This window comes from Panthera tigris, chromosome B2 (genome assembly GCF_018350195.1).
Source record: "Panthera tigris isolate Pti1 chromosome B2, P.tigris_Pti1_mat1.1, whole genome shotgun sequence".
Lineage (NCBI taxonomy): Eukaryota > Metazoa > Chordata > Mammalia > Carnivora > Felidae > Panthera > Panthera tigris.
This window is the reverse complement of record NC_056664.1, coordinates 145,473,134-145,498,859: the sequence shown is the minus strand read 5'-3', so window position 1 is coordinate 145,498,859 and position 25,726 is coordinate 145,473,134. Positions and strand designations below refer to the sequence as shown.

Genomic DNA, 25,726 nt, shown 5'->3' with positions numbered 1-25,726 from the left:
CATATACATATTTATAGATTTTTAATGGCACTCATTGTGGAAAATTTTTTCCTCAAAGGAGCTTCTTTGGGGGGGGAAGGGGGAGAGACAATATGGAATTCAGTGAGGAACATGTTTTATGGCAGATGACCAAGGCTCGTATTAAGAACTTAGTGTTGTTGAGTTTATCGTGAGTTTACCAGTTATTCAGAAGATGGTTTTTTTGTGACCATCTATTATTTAAAGTAGAAATTACAATTGCATTCTGATCCTGAAACTCAATTGCCAATTCTTGACTAAGTTAAAGTTTTTAAGACTTTAAAAGGGGTTCATATTCATAGTGTGTCTAGAAATGTTTGTGTGAAACTAGCTTTAGAACCCCAAATTTCGTCTTTGTTTCTGCCACTCTGATATTCTACAAAATATTATTTTTTTATTACTATGTTATTATGTGTAGTAAACATAAATGTCCTGCTTTATGTATCAATAATAAAATATGCATTATTTTCCTAAAAACAGCAATACGTGTTGCTGTTTCCTGCCAATAAATATTTATGGACAATCCACACCAGTTTTATCATCCATACCAATCGTAACAGATGTGAGTTCATCGTTCAGTCTGTAAGATTTTATAAACCACTGAATAATGAACTCCCATCCATTCCAAAAGACATGGGCTATAAAATAGTATGGATTGTCAGTAAATAGTTATTCTGATGAAATATTCCACTCACCCCTCCACTTCCACAGATAGAGATCATGTTCAAAAATATGCATAATTTTATAGATGCAAGAATAATTTTTAAAAGTGATTTGCATGACAGAACCATGTAACAGAGCACTTTCCTCAGATTCAGGAGTGAAATCAGTACAACTAAGCATGTATGGCATGGCATGATGGAGCTCTGGGCCATTCGCTCCTTTCAGAAGCCTGGGTGAAGAGGTGGGCTCACTTTGCAGTGGGCATTGAAATCAAACCAGCGATGCTCCTGGACCTCCTACTGTGGGCAGCAGTCCCCCCATGACAGACTTATATCAGCACAGTGCATGCTTCATAATTAAGCCCTGGCCCACGCGTCTCGAAAATTGATCGCGGCCTCCACTGTGAGAGCCGCCTCCCTCTTCTGAGAGGTGAGGTCTGCTCTCTGCCCCCGCAGAAGTGGGCATCACTCCTCCTCCATCAGAGTTTCCGCCTTCCTTCCCTTGGACTTTGTTTCTGCTTTAGCTCTCTGGACTGAGCGTCTTCCTAATGGCTTCACCCACAGCTAAACATGGCGACTTTGGCTTTTCCGGCCCTGATGTGCAGCAAGAGTCAATCAAAGATAGACTCTGCTTTTCACTGGATGTCAAGGTTGTGCCAGGAACTGAGGGTATGGTGGCTGACAGAAGACCCGGTCCCGGACCTCACGGAGTTTCAGTCTAGCAGGGAAGAGGGACATTAAATAAACATGTACTTATCATGCTATGGGAACATAAGACCTGGAAGCCTAAGCAGGCATAGAGGGTCAGGGGAGCTCCCTGAGTTGGGATGCTTCAGGGCAAGCCTGATGGAAGAATAAGGAGGGAAAGGGGGTGTTGCTAAGGATTACAGACAAAGAGAACAGTTTGAGCAAAGACCCTGAGGTGGAAGAGAGTTGACCTGTACAGAAACTGAGATAAGTGTAGCAGACCTGGAGGAAGGGAGGGGGTATTTGAGGTGAAGCTGGCGAAATGAGCAGGAGTCAGGTGATTCTGGAGTCAGGTGACATTAGGTGATATGGGCCACATACACGGCAGTCATTCATTTTTATTCTAAGGGTAAAATAAAATGTGAAAGATGGTTGTAAGTAGCTATTAATTTTATATTTTGGCTACCATTTGGACACCATCTGAAGGGTGATAAGCTAGATGGCTATGGTGCCGTCCAGGTACAATGTGATCATAATAGATTGTTCTAGGATGATGGATGATGCCATACTTTGAAAAATACAAAAAATAGATAGAACTTTGGTGTTTAATTTGATGGTGGTGTGAGGGGGACGTCTGTGTTTCTGCCTTTTACAGATGGGCAGGTGGCCACAGCATTAGCTTTAATAGGGAACATTGAGAGAGGACACTTTCAAGTTAGAGGGAAGGGCACAGCTCTGCCGGTGGACACATCACAGCATCCTCGGGGAGGCAGGTGGCCCTACACATTTGGAACCCAAACGCCATCAGGAGATGATGCCATCTGGGTTACAGTACTGTTCTGTTCCAAGTTTTACATGATCTAAAATGAGATTTATCTGTTAAGTGTACTTAGAATCTTCACGAGCAATTTTCCAACAACTGCTCACATCTCCCAGCTCTGAGTTCAGGGCCCCCTCTGCCAGACCGCCGTTCATCATATGTGTAGAAGAAATGCATGCCTGTGAGTTTTGTTGGGACACAGGGCAGTGATGACAGACTAATGATGTGACAACTAGTCCAGTCTAGAAGGCAGCTCTTGGTGTGGCCACGGGTCAGTTGCAATCTCCTTGAAGAACAGTTTGCTTGTGTATACGGTGGGGACAGGGACAGGAGACTCCCTAAGTCACTCAGAGTTTTACAATTCTATAATTCTATTGGACAGCAACCATTTAAAAAAATGCAAAATGAATCTGTTTATTAAATGCTCTTTCAATTTGTTTTTACTGGAAAAATACAGCACTTATCTATATAGCTCTAACATCGTGTTCGTGGCATCCTAATGTGAAAAATATAATCTTCAAAATGCACGTCTTGTTTCTTTGTTCAGTTTGATCATGAGTTTCTTTTCTTTTTTTTTTTTTAACGCTTATTCATTTTTGAGAGAGAGAGACAGAGCATGAGCAGGGGAGGGGCAGAGAGAGGAGGAGACACAGAATCCGAAGCAGGCTCCAGGCTCCGAGCCGTCAGCACAGAGCCCGACGCGGGGCTCGAACTCACGGACCGCGAGATCATGACCTGAGCCGAAGTCGGACGCTCAACCGACTGAGCCACCCCGGTGCCCCTTGACCATGAGTTTCTAATCTTTTTTGACATGTAATTGCTGGTTGTAAATTGAAAGAGCCAATTCCTTCACCAGTTTCCACATCTTTAAGTTAAGGTCTTTTGAGAAATCATCAGGAGTTTTGTGCACGTGACTAAAGATTTCAGACCCCACAATATGCATCAATCACCAAACAGAATCATCAAACACTGTTCTTTAAGGTTATCACTGTTTCTTTACATTAAAATCACACACTTTTATGAATGAGTTACAAATTAAAAGTACCCTTCCAGTTAACTTAAAATTTGACTTTGATTTTCTTTCATAAAAATACGTCATATAACATGACATTATAACACCATATAGCAACATATATAATATTCCCAAAATGATTTTTGAATTATACATACACCAAAGTATCGAATGCCAAGTACCAGTTGTGAAACACTTTCTGTAATATGTTTTATATCAGCTTGGTAAGAACTTCTTTTATTTGATAGTAATCACCAAAATTCACATGTTTACTCAAAATTTGTGCACGTGTCGGGCCACTGTAGCAATGGATTGAAAACCAGCGTTGGAAAGGGTGGAGAAGGGGCAACGTGGAAGTGTGTTTGCCGAGAGAAACTGCCGCTTCCGGTCACTTTTGATGGGTAAAGGAAGTGCAGAAGACTTCTCCTAGCAAAGCTACCCTAAGTGCATTTTCTTTTATAAAAAGGTGAGAAGAATATTTTTGTAGAGAGTAAATTAGAGATGCAGGAGGCAGGATTTGAGTTGAGACTTCTTGACCAACAGCTTTGTTTAGATTCTAATTTTTTTTAAGCTTATTTATTTATTTACTTATTTAGACAGAATGCCGGAGGGACACAGAAAGGAAGACAGAATCCCAAGCAGACTCCTCACTGCCAGCACAGAGCTTGATGCAGGGCTCGAACCCACAAACCATGAGATCATGACCTGAGCCAAAAATAAAAGTCAACCCTTAACCGACTGAGCCACTCAGGCGCCCAGATTCGAACTTTTTGTCTCTAAGAGGACGAGGTTGACCTGATGTCTACTTAGAGGGGGCAGTAATGTTTCTTTTTCTTACATGGTGTGAGCCTATGTACATATTAACATTAGTATGTGTATCACCTCCCAGGTTTTGATTCGAAATCTGTTAAGGTGGAATTTTTTCTCCATGGCACCTTCAGTTTAAACATCTTAACATTATCTGAATGCTTTATTCGATGAGGAAGAGAAAACTGCACTGTTTTTTCTTCAAGTGGTCCAAACAAGAATATTTTTCAAGGGGAGACCTGCCAGAATATTCAAATTAATGCTTTTATTGCCAATGATTTAATCTATAATAATTTTTTAAAATTCTGGAAAAAAACTTGATCTGCTTTTTGTGGACATGACACTCATCTGATTGTATCTTGAATGTTTAAGATATCTCATTTTAATAAGAAAAGAGAGAATGTTGTCAATATATTGGTTAAAATTAATTGAATTTGGAATGTGTGCTGAAATAGAGTCAGCCTCATTTCATTTCCTGGACTGTTAAATTACTAGATCAAAAGGTTAGCTCAATGTAGCCTGACTCATACGTAGCATATGTCAATTGCACAGCATCATTCTATGAATACTGTATTTTACTTAGAATCGGTTGTTATTGAATATAAGCTGTTTACATTTGATCTTCAAAATGACAAATTTGAAGATTCATTTTCTAGAGAGCCTGCTATAGATTTATATTTCTGAAATTAAATGAAATTAAATGTACCCTGTATAGATTTCATATAGAGGGGGAAAAAAAGATTTAACTTGATTTTTAGCTATCACTATTTTTTAGCCTTTGTGCTAGTTCTTTGATTTCCCCTGACTTTCCATCTATTTCGCATACATTGCAAGTTTACACTTTCTAAGATACAGCTTCAAACATGTGGAACCCTCGCACCCCCCTTCCCCATCCCACCCAAACACCTGTGATGACTGTGTTGGACATGTGACTTGATGCAGCAGGGACCCTGACACAGAGGGAGCCGGGCAGGCTGCACGCAGATGGCCTCCTAGATTGATTTGCTTTGGGGAAGCAGAGAAAATAATTCTTCCCAGATAATACAATAAGGCAGGAGCACTCTATTTTTGTGGAGTAGACCCTCTTCTCTCACAGGAAGAGCCTCCAAGTGACTGGAAAGTCGAATTCACATCATAGAGAAAAGCTGGCACAGCACTGATACTCTGAGGAAAAGCAGAGGACGGAGTCCTGAAACTTGCACAGGACGGAGTCCTGAAACTTGCTGGGGAAGAACACGTGGCCAGTCACGGAGTCTCCGAATGTGCCAAGAGTGATGAAAGTTTGAACATTAAAGCTTAATTAACAAAAACTGATAAATAAACAAGGAAGGAATCACGACTATGGGAAGAGCCCGAAAGCAAACCCACAAAATCTCAGGAGACGGAGAGGAAGACCACCAGAGGAAATGAAAAGTGAGTTGGTGGAACTCAGGAAAGAAGAGAAAAGAAATTCATAGAAAGGAAGATCAAACTGAAAGGGGCACAGGAAGAGCAGTCCTACAGAAAACATGATAAAGATAGATAATAGAAATGAGAGAACTTGAGCAAAATCAAAGCAAAATAGGGACCTTTTAAAAATATTTATTTTACAGAGAGAGAGAGAGAGAGAGAGAGAACAGGCGAGGGGCAGAGAGGGAGGGAGACAGAGAATCTGAAACAGGTTCTGCTCTCAGCACAGAGCCTGATGTGGGGCTTGAATTTACGAACCACGAGAACATGACCTGAGCTGAAGTCAGACGCTTAACCAACTGAGTCACTCAAGTGCCCCTGAAATAGGGAATTTAAAATGAGGAGAGATGAAGTCAGAGACAGAGAAGATAGGCACAGAGATTTTTAAAGCATGCATAATTGGAGGTCTTGAAGAGGAGAAGTAACTGAAACAGAATATTAAAAAAAAAAAAACTTAATTCAAGAAACCATTATTAACATAAAGGAAGACTTGAGCCCATATTTTGGAAGAGCACACCATGTGTCAGGGAAAGCTGACCAGTAGGTATGCAACCCATCCTCTCTATCCTGGGGATGAGGGTAGGGGTACGAGTGGAGAAAAAGAGAAAGGAATGACCAAATCTCCTTGTAAACACACTCTGAACCTCCTCAAAGGTTTATTAAGGGAAACATAATGGGAAAAATGCCAATTATTGGTCTATAAAACGGAGATATTTCATGATTAAAAGTAATACTCTCCACACGTTCCTTGGGGACCTACCTCAAATGTTGACTGTCAGAGTGTGCATCCTGATGTGTCCAGGGAGGACCTTGGGAGCCACGCAGACAGTCTGATTTCATGCTTTCCCTGTGTCTTGAAGTTACTTGTACTGTCTGAATTATTAATAATGAGGCAAAATCTCTGATTCTTGTGAACCTGATTTGAAGATCTGACCCTGTGTATTATCTCACCAAGACATATTCTATGTTACAGAGTTTCAAATATAGAGTAAAATCATTGGATAGTCAGACAAAAGGATCAAGTCACTTATAAGCAGGAAAACTCAGGTTTGTCTCAGAATTCTCCACGGGTACCCTCAAGGTCAGTGGACAGTAGAGACATATCCATCCAAACTCAAGAAAATAAAATACATCAGTGATTTTAGATTCAGTCAAGCTAGTCTTCAAGTACAAAGGCTAAAGACAACCAGTTTTGAAAATGTGATGTTCGTGGGGTGCTTGGGTGACTCAGTCGGTTAAGCATCTGACTTTGGCTCAGGTCATGATCACGCACTTCATGAGTTCGAGCCCCGTGTTGGGCTCTGTGCTGACAGCTTGAAGCTTAGAGCCTGCTTTAGATTCTGTGTCTCCCTCTCTCTCTGCCCCTCTCCCGCTCTTGATCTATCTCTCAAAAATAAATAAACTTAAAAAAATGTGATGTTAGAGAACTCTGTTTCTCTCCTTTTTTGAGGAAACTACTAGAGGTCAACCCTCAGTTTATCCAGAGATAACAAACATGATCAGCGCTGGGTATTCAGTAGATTTAACTGAAGAACTAAGACTAAAACGATGTGGGAATTAGGGTGGCAAGACATATAAATACTAAATATGCTCTGACAATTTAGAAATGACACAACTAGCAACGAAGAAGAGGGAAAGGAGACATGAAATAGAGCTAATTTTCTGATTGCCTCATTTGCAATATTTGGGGATTAAAGAACATCATTTGAAGCAGATATATCAAGCGACAGACAAATATATCTAACAAAAGCAAAGGTAAATACCAAGTGACTTGATTTTATTTAAGCAATCTTAGGTCAAAGAGGAAATACAATCCCAAATTACAGAACAGATAGAGGACAGCATAATAAAAATACTGTGTATCAGAAGTTACAAGAGGCCACTGAAATGCTTAGAATTAAATAGAAATTTAGAAATAAATTAGAAATAAAACATTAAAAAAATTAACTCAAGGGGCGCCTGGGTGGCTCAGTCGGTTGAGTGTCCGACTTCTGCTCAGGTCACGATCTCACTGTCCGTGAGTTCGAGCCCCGCATCGGGCTCTTTGCTGACGGCTCAGAGCCTGGAGCCTGTTTCGGATTCTGTGTCTCCCTCTCTCTCTGACCCTCCCCCATTCATGCTCTGTCTCTATCTGTCTCAAAATAAAGAAACGTTAAAAAAAAATTAAAAAAAATTAACTCAAAAAGTTAGAAAACAGCACCAAAATAATCTGAGTAAAATCTGAAGAAACTTTTTAAAAGGAAAAGCTAAATTAGAAGATAAAAATGGCACAGTAACAAAATAAATCTAAAAGATGTTTTTGGAAGGAAAAAAAACAATAAAAGATACAACCCAATAGAAAAACTAATAAAAAAATAGAATGTGCAAAGAAGAAATAACAAGCAGGGTGTGTGTGTGGGGGGGGGAGGTGGTGAGAAACAGAAAATGAAGGGAATTGGAAAAAACATAGGAAATTAGTTTGTTCAATTCTATGCAAACAAATATAAACTTTGCAGAAATTGAAAACATTTCTAAGAAAATGCAAGTTGTCAAAACTGACCCCAGAGGAGATAGAAAATCTTAAAAGACTTGCTTTCTATGGGAGAAAAATTGAAGGCTATTAAAAAGCTACTCTCTTCCCAATCAAAAGAAAAAAAACAAAAACAAAAACTCACTAGGCCCAGACATGAGAATTCCACAAATGCAGTGTGTTTTTCGAGTATAAGGTGAAAAAATGGGCAACTACCAAATTTTATTTTTCTGGAAGAAGCATAATATTATACAAAACACAAAAGTTGTAGAAAAGGAAAAAATAGGCCAATATCATTTATGGATATTGAAGCATAAATCTTAAATAAAACAATAGCAAACAAAATCCAGCAGCATAATAAAAGGTTGATGCATTACTACCAAATATAGCTTATTTCAGAAATGTAAAGATGATTCATTATTATGAACGTTATTCATGAAGCATTATATTAAGGATTATGTAAAAAATATTTATGATCATTTCTACAAATGCTGATTAGAAGGTAGATGATATTCAACAATCATTACTGACAAAAAACAGAGAGTGCAATAATTTCCTTTGTAAGTTAAAATATACATAACTGAGTCTGAAATCCAGCATCATACTGAATGGAGACATACCACAAGCATTCCCACTATTATCATTAGTATTTTTCATGTTATAGATACTAGCCAATGTTATTAGAAAGGAATTATAGGTAAACAATTGGAAAGGGGAAGAAAAAATATCCAATGTTTGGAAGATACATATTTTATCATCAACCTAACAGAATCAACTGAACAAGCAAAAGAATTCAATGCAGTAGTAGGACTGAAAATTAATATACAGACTTCAATAGGTTTTATACAACCTATATGAGGAGGACCTTAAAACACTATGGAGGAACCCATAAGACAGGAGCAAATAGAAAGACGTACCGTATATGGGATTTGGAAACCGAACATCATAACGATGTCAATTCTACTTCAGTTAATTTTTAAATTTAAAGAGATTGCTATAGAAGTGGCAATAGGTTTTTTATTTTAACTAGAAACATTGATTCCAAATTTCATATGTAAAAATACACATGCAGCAATTGCTAGGAACACTTTAAAATGCCAGCATTTGGTGTGTGGAACAGGTAAGAAACGCCAGCTATTAAAATACACAGGCATAAATACAGATGGATTTCTGACACAATTTGTTTTCATTTGTATATAATCAAATCTATCTTTTTGTTTATTGTTCCTTTCTCTGATATTATATTTGCCTGTGCTATATTTTGGCTTTAAAAAAAATTATTTCACTTTACATTTTACTTTTAATTTTTTTAAGTCATTTGTATTTTTAAATTTTAGTGATGGTATAAAATAGGCCTAATTATTACAATTCCTTTCCCCCCCATTTCTCCAGGGAGTTAGTCTGGTAACGTAGCATCTCTCGTTGGATGATTTTTTGCTTTCTCACTGATTTGGAATGCTATCTTTATAAAATATTAAGTGATTTTAATATACTTTTGGATTTATTTCTGTTACTTTGGTCTATATTTACTATTGTTAGGGCCACAAATTTTAATTACTGTAGTTTTAAGATGTGTAGAGCAAACATCTCATTCTTTTCTCTTTTTCTTCCCAGTATTTGCCTGGTTTTCTAACCCATTTATTCTCCCAGGTGAATATGTGAATCCCCTTTTTGAAGGTCCGCAAAAGTCTCCAATTGGCTCCTTAACTCAAGGTGAAGCATCTTTACAGTATCAAATGATAACAGTTGAGTTCTTGGCTCAAAGCAAAAACTAACTTTAAATAACTTAAGCATAAAAAGCACTTACTGGAAAGGTATGAGGTAGCTTAGAGAATAAAAAAAAAATGTGAAGAACAAGATCTCAGAAAGGCAGGAAGTGGGGACGGTCTGGGAATATGGCTGGTATGAACTAAGGAGGGCCTTTTCAGGATCCACCACTGGGAATCACATAACCATCTCCAAGTATTTCCATGTGTCCCTTTGATCCAGCTGGACTCACATGCTCACCTCTGGGCCAGGCAGGCGGGAAGGGCTTTCGCAGGTCCCACCCGACCTAGAGTGTTTGTAATGGCAAGGCTCAAGTCCCCAAAGAAAACTAAGGGCCTGCTACCAGATGCTAGGGGCCAAAACCAAGGACCATCACTACATGAGCAGTTCCCACCAAGAAGGTATGTCTCTCAATGTATTCCAGTCTTCAAAATTCCCAAAGGGTTTCTTTCGTAGACGTCCTTCAGATTTCTTAGTACAGTTACTGCAAGGAGTTACACCGTTTTGGTTGTAGCTGCTTATAATTGTGAATGAGATCTTTTGAAAATTGTAATCTCCAACTGGCTGTTGCTAGGATCTAGGAAAGACCAGTAGATATTTTAATATTTTTACAGAAAGCTGCATATAGTCTGAAAGAGCAACTAGGGCAAATGGGGAAGCACATGGCTTTGGTCTATCTGCCCAGGCTGGAAATACACGTTAGGTTCCATGCACAGGAGAAATGCCAGGTGTGAGGGAGACAGCAATAGGTAGCCTGGGGGTTAACAATGTAAAGAGGGAGAAATAGGACAGTGATCCAGATCCAATTTCCTGCTTTTTAAGGAAGCGTAGATAAAGTAAAACACAAATGAATATTACATAAAAGCAGGTAAGCCTTCTGTTTTAGAATGAAAGTGGGTGAATCTGATGTTCTAGCTGATAGAATCATAAAACAATTTAAACAAAATTAAGGACTTAGTTGTCAGAGAGAAAATATGATCCGCAAACTAAATTAGTACTTTCTTACGGGGAAAAAAAAAAAAACCAACAACAAAGCAAATATTCCTACTATACTAGAAATGTGGAGTCATAAATTCTATCCGGTAAGTAAAAGATTTTGACGGTTGAGATTTTAAATGCAGATGTTTGAGTGGAAGATTATCACCTATAATATTTCCATATTTTCTTTTTTAAAAATTATGTTTATTTGTTTATTTTGAGAGAGAGAGAGAGAGAGAGGGAGAGAGAGAGATTGGGAATACCAAGCAGGATCCGTGCTGTCAGTGCAGAGTCCGATGCAGGACTCGATCTTACGAACCGTGAGATCAGGACCTGAGCCTAAATCAAGAGTCAGACATTTAACGGACTGAGCCACCTGGGTGCTCCTTCCATATTTTCAAAGCATCATGCAGTTTACTTCTGCTTTTCCAACAGATATTATTCATTTAAAATTAATATGTTGAATTTCATTGTGATTCAACTGAGTTTCCTTTCTTTTTAAATTATTTTAATGTTTTCCTAAGCAGTATTCTGAAAATACCAACATCTCATCTCTTACTTATAAACACTTCTTAAGAGTGGAAGTAACTGATCTGAATATTACTCAGCTTTCTTTCCCAGACCTGCCAATCCTCACAGAGCATGGTAAAATACCAGAAAGTTAGCAATCAGAAGAGAAAAAAGACAGAATACATTAATTTGGAATTAGTAATAATTTATTAGGACTGTGTTGAGATTTGCTTGCTTAGCAAGGCTTTACTCACAGAGTAAATAATTTAAACACGACAAGGGATTTATATGATATATTCTAAGAATAAACTATTTTAAAATACTTAATAATAGTTGAGAGGGTCTGCATATATAAGTAGAATTGATATACAAAAAATTGTTTTTTAATCTAACCTTTTAAGCAGGTCCTCTCTAATATCGTACTAATAAAATTTGAGTTTTGGTAGATACTTCAGAAGAACAAACTATACCTTTCATATGTGTGATGATCTAAGCTTTCCATTAATTGAAAATAGATTTTTGTAGCATTGGTGTGAAATATTATGGTCCTGTTGGATATGTAAATTCCTAAAAATCCTTTAAAAAATTGGGACTTTGAAGCAGGGCACCTTCTATTCTCATATGTCAGCTCATTTCTCGACCAAAGACCCGCTAACGATCTGGTACACGGTAGGCATTCAATAGCTGTTTGGTAAATAAATGAGCCAAGGTAAATAATTCTGTTACAAAAAGACTGAGACTCACACACTGATGGATTTGCACGATGCGCTGTGGGCAGAAATGCCCCTTTCTGAGACAGAAATTGGCTGGATCGTACTGAGAACGAAGCCTATGGCTTGTGGAAGGGAGGGGTGGTCGTTTGTGGGCACAGGGGTGAACATGGCATTCTCATGGCTGAAGACTTCTGTCAACAGAGCATTGCCGAGACATAGGCCCAGCCCCTGAGGGTAAAAATCTCAGGAAGAGCCTGGTTCATGGAACAGTGTCTCTGGCAGGGACAGTATCCAGGGTACTCCATTGCCTCTTCAAGATGCCCAACTGGCCACAGGTGCACACCTTCTTCAGTACCCTGTGTCTTTCTGACCTTCGTGACCCTTGACTTCCAGGTCTCTGGCCGGATTCTGGGCACACAGCCTAGACATTTTCTGTTTTAAAGCCAAGCCATGTAGTGAGGTGCTAACTGTATATTAGGGCAGAAAGGAGCCGTGTACTCATGAAATAGAGTAGCCCGCGGAGAGGGAAATTTCCCCAAACTTGTGGCTCTCAAGAGAGGCAGTGGTCCAGAACAGGAGCTCAGGAATCAGCCTCAGCCTGGCTCAGATCTGGCAAGCCTGAGAGCCTCTGCAAGATGAGGGCAGCAAAGGTACTTAGTTCATGGGACCGTTTTGAGAATTAAGAGGTAATGCACACAAGGCCCTCCGCAAATTGCTTGCATGGAGTACACGATCAGCAAATGTTAGGGAAAAGGAAGGTACGGTGAGCATGTGAGAGTGGAGAGGTAGAATGCTCTCTTAGATCCAAGCCGCTCATCCAGCACCGCCCCTGCCTGACCTCCTTCCTGTCCCCCCCACCCCGCCGGACTTCCCCTATTTTTACCCACTTTTCTGAAAGAGAAGAATGGACCCATTTGCACTTCTCCTTCATAAATATTATAGTTGATATTTCTAGTCATCTTGATAACAGAGGTGGAAACAATCTGATATACGCAAGAGGTTCATCTCATAATGGCTTTAGAATACTTTAATCAAAGACAACTACTAATTCAATTAAACACAAATTACTTTATAGGAATTTGTCTATTACTATTTTTTTCATGAAAAGATAATTAGAAAGTAATGACAGAATGATTTTAATGCTAAATAATGAAAGATACACCAATATTCATTTAGATTTATGGATCAAATTATTATTTGCAGAAGTGAGCTGTATGATAGTCAAAATATTATGCTATTAATCTTTGATTCAGAATTGAGAAACATTCTATTATGGTAAATACTAATATAAAAATTTAGATTTTTAAAAAAAGTTTTTAATGTTTATTTACTTTTGGGGGAGAGAGAGGAAGGAGACACAGAATCTGAAGCGGGCTCCAGGCTCCGTGCGATCAGCACAGAGCGGGTCTCAAACTCCCGAACCGCAAGATCATGACTGAGCCGAAGTCAGACGCTTAACCGACTGAGCCACCCAGGCGCCCCCCCCCCTTTTTTTTAATCACTAAAATAAAACGCTGGTGAATAGTTAACCTCAATCACCAACACACCACCTGGGTACTGGTTAGAAAACCAGCTGTTGTTTTAAAGGAAAGCAGGAAAGTCTGCACTGCTAAAAATAAAATGAAGGAATTATTTTCATTCAGTCTGTGCCTAGAATGAAATTATTTAGAATCTTGTAGGCGGAGCAAGTTGTTAGGTCGATAATAACGATGACGACAGAGCAAGAGCTGACAGGGTGTGCTTCTTACACGTGCGTGACTGATCTAAACTGTTTAGCTTTATCGGGTCTTTAAATCCTCCCTACAACCGCATAGCGTACGAATGAATACCATCATTTCATGCTGTACTTGGATACTGTGCTTACTCACGTTTCTTAAGGCTAATAAACAAATACCCACGGGCCAAAAGAATGTCCACCTCAAGTGCACTGGGCAGAGAAACCGGTAGTCGTCCCGCAGCGCGGAAAGAAAGCGCGTCCCTAAAGGCCCGGCAGGAAACGCCTGAGAAAAGGGCGGGGGCCAGCTGGGTCCCGTGCATCTGTGATGTAGCCCGTCGTGGGGGCCAGGACGAAACCTCTCGCAGCTTCCTCTCGAGCTTATCAGAATGCCTAGAAGAGTCCCTGTCCTTCGTCAGGAAAGGAACTCCGACAGACCCTCATCGCAGTCCATTCGTTCATTCACACCTCCACGCGTGCATTCGTTCAGCCAGCGTTTCAGAAGACCCCGCTGTGCACTTTGTGCTGAAGATACACAGACTTAAGAACTTTTCAGTGTAGAAGTAAGTCGCCCATCATCAGCACGTGTCACTATAAAATTGGAGACTGGCAGCTTCGGCTTATGGCATCAGGTTAGATACTGTCCTTTCTCGGGCAGTGGCCATCACTCCCAGAAGTCCCAGCCCTTATCACCCCAGGCCTAGATACTTGCAAAAGACTCCTGTTTCCTAAGCCTGCTCCTTCCTTCTCCAACTCTTTCCGCACAGCACGTGGCTTCTCCCCTTGTCCAATTCGTGCTTTTAAAAGCCTGCAGCAACACCCCACCTGTCCCCCACCATTTGGCTACAGGTCACCTGCAATTTGTCACCAACCTACTGTTACCCTCTATTTTCTATGGTTTGCCTCGAATATGCCTTGCAAATTCCTGCCTCTGCCTGTTGCACCCACAGCTCCCCTGACCTCAAATGCCCCGAGTGTCTTATTGGCCAGTTGAGCTCATGTGTCCAGGCCCAACCCAAATTCTGCCCCTCGGCAGCTTGTCCGGACCATCCCCAGGGACCTCTCTGTCTCTCGCTCTCGAATCACTTCAGCCAGCACTGACTGTTTGCATGGGTCAAGTGCGCATTCAGTGGTGGGCAGGCCACTGGTTTCCTGTTTGCACTGGGTCCTGGCAGCAGAGCTCTGACTCCCGAGAGCAGGTGCTCAAGTGAGTCTGGGAGACTGTCCCCTCGGAGGAGAAGGAAACACGTAGAGAACAAGCTCTGGACAGAAGTCTGCTTTCCGGATGCAGACACAAATGTGGACTCTTGGATAGGCATTTCTTTTCACTAAGCTCCTGGGAAGGAGACTTTTCAGAGGCCCCACCTCATTTAATTAGAAGCCTAAAGGATTTGATGTAAAAAGCTGCACGCCCCAGTGATCGAGGTGTGGGAGTCGAGCTCTAGGCAATTGGAGTTTGACTACTGTGTCGTCTGCGACTCTGGGTACAATTTGGGGCAACTTGTTTCATCCCTTGATGGTCAAGTCCCTCAAGTGTAGAATGGATGGGCTAAGGAACACCCCAGGGGCACAGAGTGCTCAATTCAGATTGCTCCTTTATTTATTTATTTATTTATTTATTTATTTATTTATTTATTTTTAATGTTTATTTTTGAGAGAGAGAGAGAGACAGAGAGACAGAGAGAGACAGAGCGTGAGCGTGGGAGGGGTAGAGAGAGAGGGAGACACAGAATCTGAAGCAGGCGCCGGGCTCTGAGCTGTCAGCACAGAGCCCGACGCGGGGCTCGGACTCACGAGCTGTGAGATCATGACCTGAGCCGAAATCAGCCGCCCAAACGACTGAGCCACCCAGGCGCCCCCAGATTGCTCCTTTAAACAAGAAAAACATTTTTGAAATTGCAAAATGTTTCCGTTAACAAAAGAGCCACAATAATGCCCGAGTTAGTATTGCAAATGAAGTCACAACCCAGCTTTCTCTCACTGTTTATTTTTGTTTCAAAGTAACGTCAGCTTTCTTATTTATCCATGTTAGCGGTGCCCCTTATCTGAAAATATGTAAATCCATTTAAATTAATTTCCTGTAATACCACACAAAACAATAATCATATTAGTACCATTCATAATGTGCTAATAACATTAACATAATTACATTCAAATATGAAATTGCTAGGTAATAGGCTTTTCATAAATTGTTTCAGTGAGCATGTCGTTTTTAACCTTACTCTGGGTCTTTAGTTCCAGATATTGCCAGAAGAAAATGTGTGCCTCATGTGAGAAAGTTTCCCACCTTTTTTTGACCGTATAGGAGAAGCTATGAGAGAGCTTTTGTGATCCAAATGAGAAGGGTTCAGGGATCAGGACATATTTTTTAGCAGAGCAGAGCTCTCTCTGGTGTGGAGGGACTGGTCCCTGGTGCACAGGGGGTTGGGTGCACAGTAGGACCTGGTATTACCATCCTGGTAGCAGGTCTATAAGGGTAGCTCTTGTAAGCTAATAGTTCTCTCTTGGGGAGTGAGCTCGGCCATCCTATTAGAGTCTCCTTGGCTCGTAGACTGTTGCAGAATTCTTCCGGGGCTCCTCGGGGCCTTGGCGCATCTACGTGCCAATGCAAGTCATGTGTCTGCAGCACCTCAGAGAGGCCGGGGGCCGGGGGAGGTGGCAGGAAGGACCTGTCTCCAGTAGCGAAGTTAAAAAGCGCGGCTTTGAGTCTGGCATGTAAATTTATTTGTTTTTCACAATTTGGGGCAAGTTTATACTTTATGCAAGTCCGTGATCCCTTTCTTCCCTGAAAAGAACACGACAAAGGCTGTTACAGTAACAGGAACTATTAGGCAAATCTGTCATGAAAATCAGTAAAGGGTAGAACGTAACTGGCATTCCTATGGCACCTTCTCAGGGATCTAATTGGACCATAAATCATGTTCACAAACATGTGTCAATTTGTAATATATTATTAAACCTAAGAAAAAGTCGGAGGGTGTTGTAACTGCATAGATCAGAACGATTCTCTTTGATCAGATTCTGATCTTGCTGGATAATTACAAAGCCACCTCGAATTTACACAAAGAATTTCTTCCTACTGTGCTCAGAGCACAAATGTATATTACCCACCCCTGTTATCCTCCCAGTGACCCTACAAGGCAGGCACACGACTATATAATCTCTGCCTCTTAAATAAGCTAATTGCACTTTAAAGTATTTTTAGCACTTGAGAACATAACTGATATTCCAACGAAAGGTTAGTTCCCCTTTCTTCCTCTGGAGATCAGAATGATATGGTGGAGCTGCAGGGAATATTAAATAATAGGACAGTGTGCAAAACCAACAGCTATACATCATGGGGCTTGGGCCATTTTCCCAGCATTTTCTGATTTGCCCCTCTACTTTCATATGACTTAGCATTTAATTCACGTTAGGATGTACCAGATACATCTCTAGCATTTGAGGGAACCTCCCCCCCCCCCCCCCCGCCATTTTGGAAACATCAGCAATGTGCAATATTGATCACAGAGGCTACGGATGAATTCAAAGCAGGTAAATAAATACTGTCAAGTGCACAGAAGAGTGTCTGGCACAGCACGGTGAGCCCCAAGTCAACATCCCAGTGGGTTTGAGGACTTGTTCCTTCAGAAGCTGAGAACTTTCTTTTGGACCACATTGCTCCTGGTGTTGGTGGGAAGCAGGGAAGGTGGGCAGGAGGGAGATGGGCCTGGATGGAGGGGAGGCGGGGGAGGGCAGCTGTGGGCACAGGAGCTAGGAGAGCTGAGACGGAGAAAGTTCTGGTGACAGACACAGTGCTCCGATGTCAGAGACCTCCTGGGAAGAGGACACCTTCACTGACTTTGAATAGCCACTCTTCAATGACTTGGAGCTGCTCTCTGAATGGCATGGTCTCCATCAGTGCTGTTGTTTGAAGGACTTGTTGATAACACAGTGACTGATCCATTTCAGTGCAGTATTTTAGAGAGGTGAGTTTCCAGATTAAAAAAAAAAAAAGAGGTTCCCAGATTCTAGCAGCGTCTATCTTACCCCCAACACACTGAGCTCCCCCTCAGGGTAGGGAGTTCAGCAGGCCAGCATGCCTGCGTCCCCAGAGGGAGTGACCATGAAACAGTTAAGCAGCAGCATTTTGTAGCAAGTATTTTAAATTCAGCTGTTGGAGTGGGAGAGGAAGTTGGAGACAGGAACAATCTCAGAACAGTGTGTATTTAAATCAGGAGGGGAGAGAATTGTCTTCTATTTCTCAGCCATCCCAGAAAGTATTCTTTTCCTGTCTCAATCCAGGGAAGACCACAGTATCCCACTCCCAGCCCCACAAGACATTTGCATAACACATTTACATTTGAAGGGAGCCCACAGATTGGCAACTCCCAAAGCTTCAGCTAGGCACGGTTTTCTATAATAGCAATTAGGAACAGAAATAGAATAACAATAGCTGTAGAAATACAGTTGCTGAGCTGTGGGTAGATGAAGCTGAAAAATCTCTGCGTTTTAAAGACTAAACTTTGAATGATTGCAGAGTTAGAGACTAACTGGCCTTTGTTCTTTGTGAGCTGGCTCTGAAGCCTAGTAGGGACCAGACCAATTTGGACCAATGTAGGAGCTTGAAGAGGGCTCCCTGTGGCAGGAAATGAGGCACAGCCGGATGGCAAGGGACCAGGCTGAGAGTGGGACAGAGCCCAGACCCGGACAGTGCTGGCCAAGGGGTCCGCCGAGGTTCTGGATGATGGCCGGCCGGCGACGGCAGTACCAGAGCGCCGTGACAGCGCCTGGAGACCGGAGGATGCGACACGGGGCACCGGAAGAAGGAATGAAAGAGAAGATCTACACTGGAGGGCAGAGCCAGAGCGTAGGCTTGAGGCACACGGGACAAGCCCAGGGCTGGGGCTGGAGCTGTCAGACGTTCTCCCGTGGAATGAGGGAGTACATTCACCAGAAACACAGGCAGCCCCTCTTCCAACCTGAAACTCTGCCATGTCCCCCAGGCCATGGGACCTCTGCATGAGCTAGCTCCTCAAAGATTTCTGGTTCTCCTTCCTCCTCCAACTTCCCTGTCCCCCACCCCATCCCTTAACCCCTAGGAGCTGCCATTAAGATGAACTGCTCTTGAGATGAATGGGAGTCCAATGAAAGGTCTTACACTGTGTGAAGGACCAACCACGCGGCCCAGCCTGAGTAGGAAAGGCCTAGGACAAATGGGACAATGAGGGACAGTTTGGACAAGGGACGACCGGTGAGAAGCAGAATTGCAGAGGAGAGGTCCTCCCAAGGTTCAAAGTGAGGCCACGGGCCTAGGTGGCTAAAGTGGTGTCAAACGATCGATAGAACGGAACACATCTGGAAAGTCAAAGGAGTGGTCTTCGGTGGGCCTCCCTTAGGGATATGGAGATCCCCGGATGATGAGGGCCTGGGATGGAGAGGAAGCTGGCGAGCTAGATGCTGAAACCTGCGTGGCACAGTGGGGCGGAGTCTGCGGACGGCAGAGAGCAGGGGGACTCAGGCCTGGATGTCAAAGGAGCCCGGGGCTCACACGAAGGGGCGGGGGGTGGGGGGAGGCTGGTGGCAGTTGGGAAGTGGCACTTGGGAGCATGGAGCTTTCAGAAGAACCCTCTTCACCCTCTCCGCAGAAAAGTTACTGCACCACCGTCCTGTCGCTTCTGCTTCTGCTGTAGATGTTAAGTTGGTTGCCAGGCGGTGCCTCGGTGTGGGCGCTGAGGGAGACCTAAGTCTGCATCGGGACTCCTCAGCTCGGGTTCTGTCTTCACCTGTCTTGCTCCATTAGATGACCTTATGCAAGTTCCTAATCTTCTCGGTCAGATTCTTCATTTGTAAAAATGGGCACAGTTACGCTGTCCCGCGATCATCTACACGGAGAAGGCTTCTACACTGTAAAATGCTATACAGTCTGCCGGCTGCCATTAGTTCCCAGGAGACAAGGACTGCGGTGCTATTATCCCAGGGCATTAGGAGTTATTAGAGCCATTTCATAGATGCGTTTTTCTAATGATGTTGATACAGAAAGCTAATGCTTTTTCCAGAAGTGTTGACAAAAATCATTGGTAGGCAGTTCTCCAAGATCCTCTCCCAGGGTGCCACAATCATCGAAATGTGGCAAATATGATATGAGAATATTGATTATAAGGAGGATGTCACCAAAAGGAAGTGGGTGCCTAGTTTTAACAAGAAACAAAGAAATGCAAAAATGAACACCTGGGAATGTTTCTCTAAGCCAACCTAAAGGAAATTTCTGGAAGCGATGTGGCACAAGGCAAGAAGGATTCAACAGGAGAGCATTCTACTAGTACAACAAACAACATCAGTAAGTTGAATTTAAACGAGTAAATGTCTAAAAGACAACTGATAACATTTAGTAATGTTCCTCGAAATATTAAAACATTAGGAATAGAGACTGCTTCTTTACCATGATAAAGTTGTGGAAACTAGGAGCCCATATTGTGCCTAATGGATAGACAAATTAAATTCTGTTTAAAAATTGGAACAAGGATGGTTTCTTAATCGCATTCTGAAAACTCTGGTTAATGCAATGAGACATGAAAAAATAAAGAGGTATGATAATGGAAAGAGAGAAAAGATCATTATTTGCACTTAACATAATGGAAAACCAGAATATTCAGAGAAGTCAGCAAAAATAATCAGGTTTAATAAAATGATTCAATAAAATGCTTGGTCTGAAATGAGCATACCAAAATTAATAGCTTTGCTAATTATCTGCAGCCACCAGCATATGTGATATCCTGATCACAATATCAACCCCTCTCTGCTTGAGGAAGAAACCCTTGGGAATGAACCTATTGAGGTGTATGTAGTTGCTATAAAGGACATTTTTTAAAAATCTTAAAAATGATAATAAGAGATGAATATATTAATAGACACATTATCTATCGGTTAATCATATATCTATAAACTATGTATATCTATACACACACACACTATATATATATATATAGCTGAATAAGAAGATAAAATATTCTCATGCAAATCAATAGGTTCTTTCTTACTAGGAAAAGGAAAATAGGTTCTTAGTAGGAAAAGGAAGAAGGGAAGATTAACTCTATCAGATATTTAAAAATATAGAGAAAGAGCAATCAACATGATTTGACAGTGGAAAAAAAATAGCATTTTAAATCAGTGGGACTAAGTGATCAGAATCAACATCTTCTATAACAAGGATTCTACCTTTTATGGAACTATTATTTCCACTACTTCTAATCATCTCTCACCTGGATAACCAGTGTAGTCTCCTAACTGGTCTCTGCTTCTGCCTTGACCCTCTTGTGGATACCCACACAGCAGCCAGAGTGATCCTTTTCACCGATATCAGATCTTTTCCCTCTTGTGTTCAGAGACCTCCAATGGCTGCCCATCTGTCCTGGGTTGAATTGTGCCTTCCCAAAAGATAGGCCTAAGTCCTTACTCCACTATCTATGCATGTGGAAATAAGATCTTTAGTGATGTGATCAAATAAGGATCTGGTTAAAGACCATCCCAGATTTAAGTCTGAATTGGATTTAAATCTGGTGACCAGTGTCCTTAGAAGACAGAGACAAGAAAGAGACGCTGAGAGATGCGCAGGGGGGAGGAAGCCACGTGACGATGGAGGCAGTGGTTGGGGTGATGAATCTATAAGCCAAGGAATGCCAAGGATTGTCTTTAACCACCAGAAGCTGGGAGAGAGGGATGGGGCAGAGTCTCCCTCAGAGCCTCTATGAGGAACCAACATGGCCAAAGCTTTTATTTCAGACTTCTGGCCTCCAAGATGTGGTAATTGATGGGCTTCCCCTACTTGTGTCCCTAGGAAACAAACCCACCATCTCACTCAGGGTAACGGCTGATGTCCATACAGGCAGCCTACCTGAACTGCTGACCACCTCACCTCCGATCTCATCTCCCACCACGTTTCTTCTTCGTCTGGTCTGGCCACCATGGCCTCTGTGAGTCATCTGAACATGCCATGCCCCCGGGGCCTTTGAACTTGCTTTCCATCAGCTGCAACGTGGTTCCCTCACGTGCCCATGACTCCTTGGTCTTTGTCACGTGTCTCCATCTTGGTGAGGTCTTCCCTGACCTGACTTTAAATCGCACCTAGCCCACCTTGGCTGGAAGTCGTCGTTCCCCTTCTTCCTTCTATTTTTCTTCATAGAATCTATGACTATCTGATAGATTACATAGTTTGTTGGTTTGTTTGTTGTCTCCTCCAACCAAAATTGCTCAGACATTTCAGCTTGGTGGTTCACTGTTGAATCTCTAGCACTCGGAACAGTACCTGCCGTGGGGTGAGGCCATTGCACTCGCGTGGAATGAGTGCGAACTGACCAAGTTATGAGTAGAGATTTAATGCACAGTAAAGCAGGCTTTACGGAACAGTGGGGGTGGATTAATTGATATATGATTTTGAGATATGGCACATTAGAGAAAAATTAATTTAGATCCACATCTTATCCTGTGTACTAGAAGAAAATTAAAGTCAAATATGTTTAAAAATTCACAGAAAAATTAGCAGGAAGGAGAAGAGCACATGAGTCTCTGGAAGGATAATAACTTTGGAAGAATTGAAGCAATTGAGGAAGATACGAAGCTAATAGTGATAGATTCGACTATTTACAAATTAAAACTTCAGTACATTCAGCGCCTCCTCAGTTCCAGTAAGAGTCAGGATGTATTGTCAGTGGAGATGATTCCCAGGTGATCAGATTGGTCTGATCCCTGGATGACCTTCGGTCTGATCTGTCTTGGTATGTGTTTCTGGGATGGAGGTTGTGTTCCCGCCCAGGACTCACAGCTCCTCTTGGCCTGGACAACCACGACAGCCTCCTCGAGGCCCACCCTGAGTAGCTTACCCCCTCATCAGCTACCTCCTGCTCATGGAAGGCACCTGGCTTCAGGTCACCTGCCTGCCTGCTGGGACACCAAGTAGGGCCAGGCTGGTTTCCCCAGGTCTGACCTGTCCTCCAGTAGCCAGGCCCCAGCCGCGCTGCCTCCTATAGGCTGCCTTTTCCTGAGCTGTCCCAAGCAATGGTAACAATTCCCCTTGTGTAACAGTTAAAAGCGCAGTCAGGCAAAATCCGGTCTTAGGGAGAGGTGCTATTTTAGTTGGATGTTGCCACGGACGTGGGGTCCTTCACATTCCCTGGTTGATGATGGGTTTAAGTCCAGTTAACTATTAACTTCTCAGTGTGATAGGTTCGTTCTTTTGTGCTGCATAAGCCCTGTTCTGACGTGTACTGGAGAACCAGCCTTAGAAAGCCTGCGGTTTGCATAATTAAAGAGTCGATGAGAAAAAGAAGGCATTAAGATAACAATAGACATCAGGAAAAGAGTGGGGCTGAAGATCTCTGCTGTTCTGTGTCATGCTTAAAGACCCCAGCAGACAGCGGGCCGACCTAGCTCAGTGACGTAGCTGTACCCCCTAAACACACTGCTGGCCTTCGGGGTGGGGACAAGAGGGCAGGGAGGGGGTGATGGCCCGGCAGAGCTGGGAGGGTGCCGTACCACTGCTCCGTGGAAGATTCCGGAACAGCCTTGCTCTCACTGTCCTTGGATCAACTGAATTACAGTCGCCACTTAATTAACCTGAGGCTTATCAGGAACCTTATTTACCTGTTCCTGGAGAATGACCTTGGGGTGAGCCACCCACACTTCTTAAGCCCCTCTGAGCCCACTCCTAAGCTAAAGAACCTAGACTATGTGCCGACAGGGCAGCTCTGGTCTTGCCTAACAATCGCTTTGTCTATTAATTGTAGCAAAACAACAAATAACAATGGGGCATTTTGTTGGGACTTTTTAAGGGTGGAATGTGAAGTTCTACTTCAATGGGGCTACTTGTTTTGATCGCTGTGCCTTTTCCTAAAGTAAGCAGCCCTTTCGGGGTCTTTTCCTACCCCTGGCCCCTTCCTCAGCTTTCTCTCTTTCAGGTGGACTTCTGGTCATTAATGAGGTTTCAGGGTCTTTTGAGGCCAACAGGAAATTCGTCCCAAAGCAGCCTCCTCAAAAACTCAGATGTCAGTTTTCAGATTAGAAATATTACATGATGAATGAGATTTTTTTTTTTTTAACTTGCGTTTTCAGTTTGCTGATGGCGATGTTGAAATTGTTGCCTAATAGGGCAGGCTCCGTGCCGAGGCACAGCCCAGCAAACCGGGAGGCAGGGGACACGGCTGGCGTTCACTTCCGTCCTGTCACCCACCCCGCCTGGCCTTTCTCCCGAGCCGTCCTCCACCCACTGCACCCCACCCTGGGGTGCTGTTGCGGGGTCTCGGCTCCAGGGACCCTTAGGGTCCTCTCTCCCGCCCCAGCTACACGTGGCCTCCGGTCGGACGGGCAGGATATCTCCACGGCCACCTCCATTTGAACAGCAGACCGACTGGGAAATTCGTGTTCCCAGAGAACGCTTACCTAATAGCAGAATGCCAGGCTTAGGAAGGCACCTGGTGAGGGAAGATAGTTTTATGCTACTCTCACCTCTTCTAATATTACTCTGGCCCCGATAACACACATTATATTTCTAAATTTAGAACGCAGTTCAGAGTAACGGGCCAAGAGATACAGCAAATTAATTCTGGGTCTGATTTTACGACTGCCTCTGTGTGAACTCAGACGAACTGTGTAAATTCTTTGGGCCTCAGTTTCCTCTCCTGTGAAGTAAGAGGGTATGGATAGACGATATTTGATTACTGTACTATATCCCCAACCCCCTCAGTGTTAGATAGACATTTAGACATTTGTTCTGGAACTTTAAAATGCTTTTGAATTCCAACCAATTTTATTTGATTAATAGAATTCTATTTCTTAGAAATATCACAAAAGCTCATCAAATTTTCACGTTTTCTGATTTCTCTAGAATTTTCTTGCTTTTTGGATGTTTCAATCTGAATAGGTCAAACAATTAACGGAGAAATAGCACACACACACACACACACACACACACACACACTGGACATAATTCTAACACAACCTACTCATTCAGAGTTTCAAGGCTTCTAATTTTGTTCGTGACCCAAGCTTAACATTTTTTTTTCAATTGAAGTATAATTGACATACAATATTCTATTAGTTTCAGGTGTATATCAGAGTGATTTGCTGTTTCTACACATTATAAAAGGATCCCCGTGATAAGTCTTTTTACCATCTGCAACTACACAAAGTTATTGCGGTATTATTGACTCTCTTTCCTGTGCTGTATGTTATATCCCCACGACCTGACTTATTTCATTACTGGACATTTGTACCTCTTAATCCCCTTCACTTGTTTGACCCACCCCGACCCCTCCCTCCTCTGGTAACCAACATTTTGTTTCCTGTATCTGTGAGTCATTTCTGTTTTGTTCTGTTTGTTCATTTTTTAACAGTTTTTTGGTTCCACGTGTAAGTGGCATCATAGACTTTTTGTCTTTCTCGGACTTATTTCACCTGGCATAATGCCCTGTGCATACATCTGTGGTGTCACAAATGACAAGACTGCATTCTTGTTTATGGCTGAGTAATATTCCGTTGCATATGTGTATATATATGGACACACGAACCACAGTGTTGGTACGGATAAACACCCTGAAGCGGAACTGCTGGCTGGTTTTCTAAGTGACCGCTAAGGATTTAATATGGCCGCTATGAGCCTTTGGTTTTATTAAGAGCCAGATCCTTTGCTAATTACATCTTCTTCTTGTCAACAGGTTAAAAACTTCTTTGTGAACCCTTGAGGAAAGCACCAGTGAATTGCCCCTCAGGAGATAAACTAGCTGAAAAATAAAGGATCCAGCCGACAATGGCTGAGCCAGAATCTAGGAGCAGAAAGATGGCAGGCTGAAACATTCAGATGCTAACTCAAGGCGCCAGTCAGGTCTCTCCAGAAAGAGAGCCCCCATCCTCTCCAACAGGCTCTCCCCTCCGGCTGCCCCAGACTTACTCTCCTCTGACCCACACTCCTCACGGTGGGTTCTTGTCACCAAATACCACGTACCCAATCAGAGCCTCACTTCCCCAGTCAGCTGTACCTCCTTTTTCCATGTTATTCTCTGTGGAACGGTTCCCACCCTCTGACATTTCCTGCTCCTCAATTTGTCCCC

The 25,726-nt window shown here is 42.4% G+C and overlaps 1 protein-coding gene across 3 annotated transcripts in view; it reads right to left on the bottom strand.

Annotated features, from left to right (window-relative positions):
* The window catches only part of PACRG (parkin coregulated), a 509,535-nt gene that overhangs the window by 25,061 nt on the left and 458,748 nt on the right, over positions 1-25,726 (bottom strand). The window lies entirely within an intron of this gene.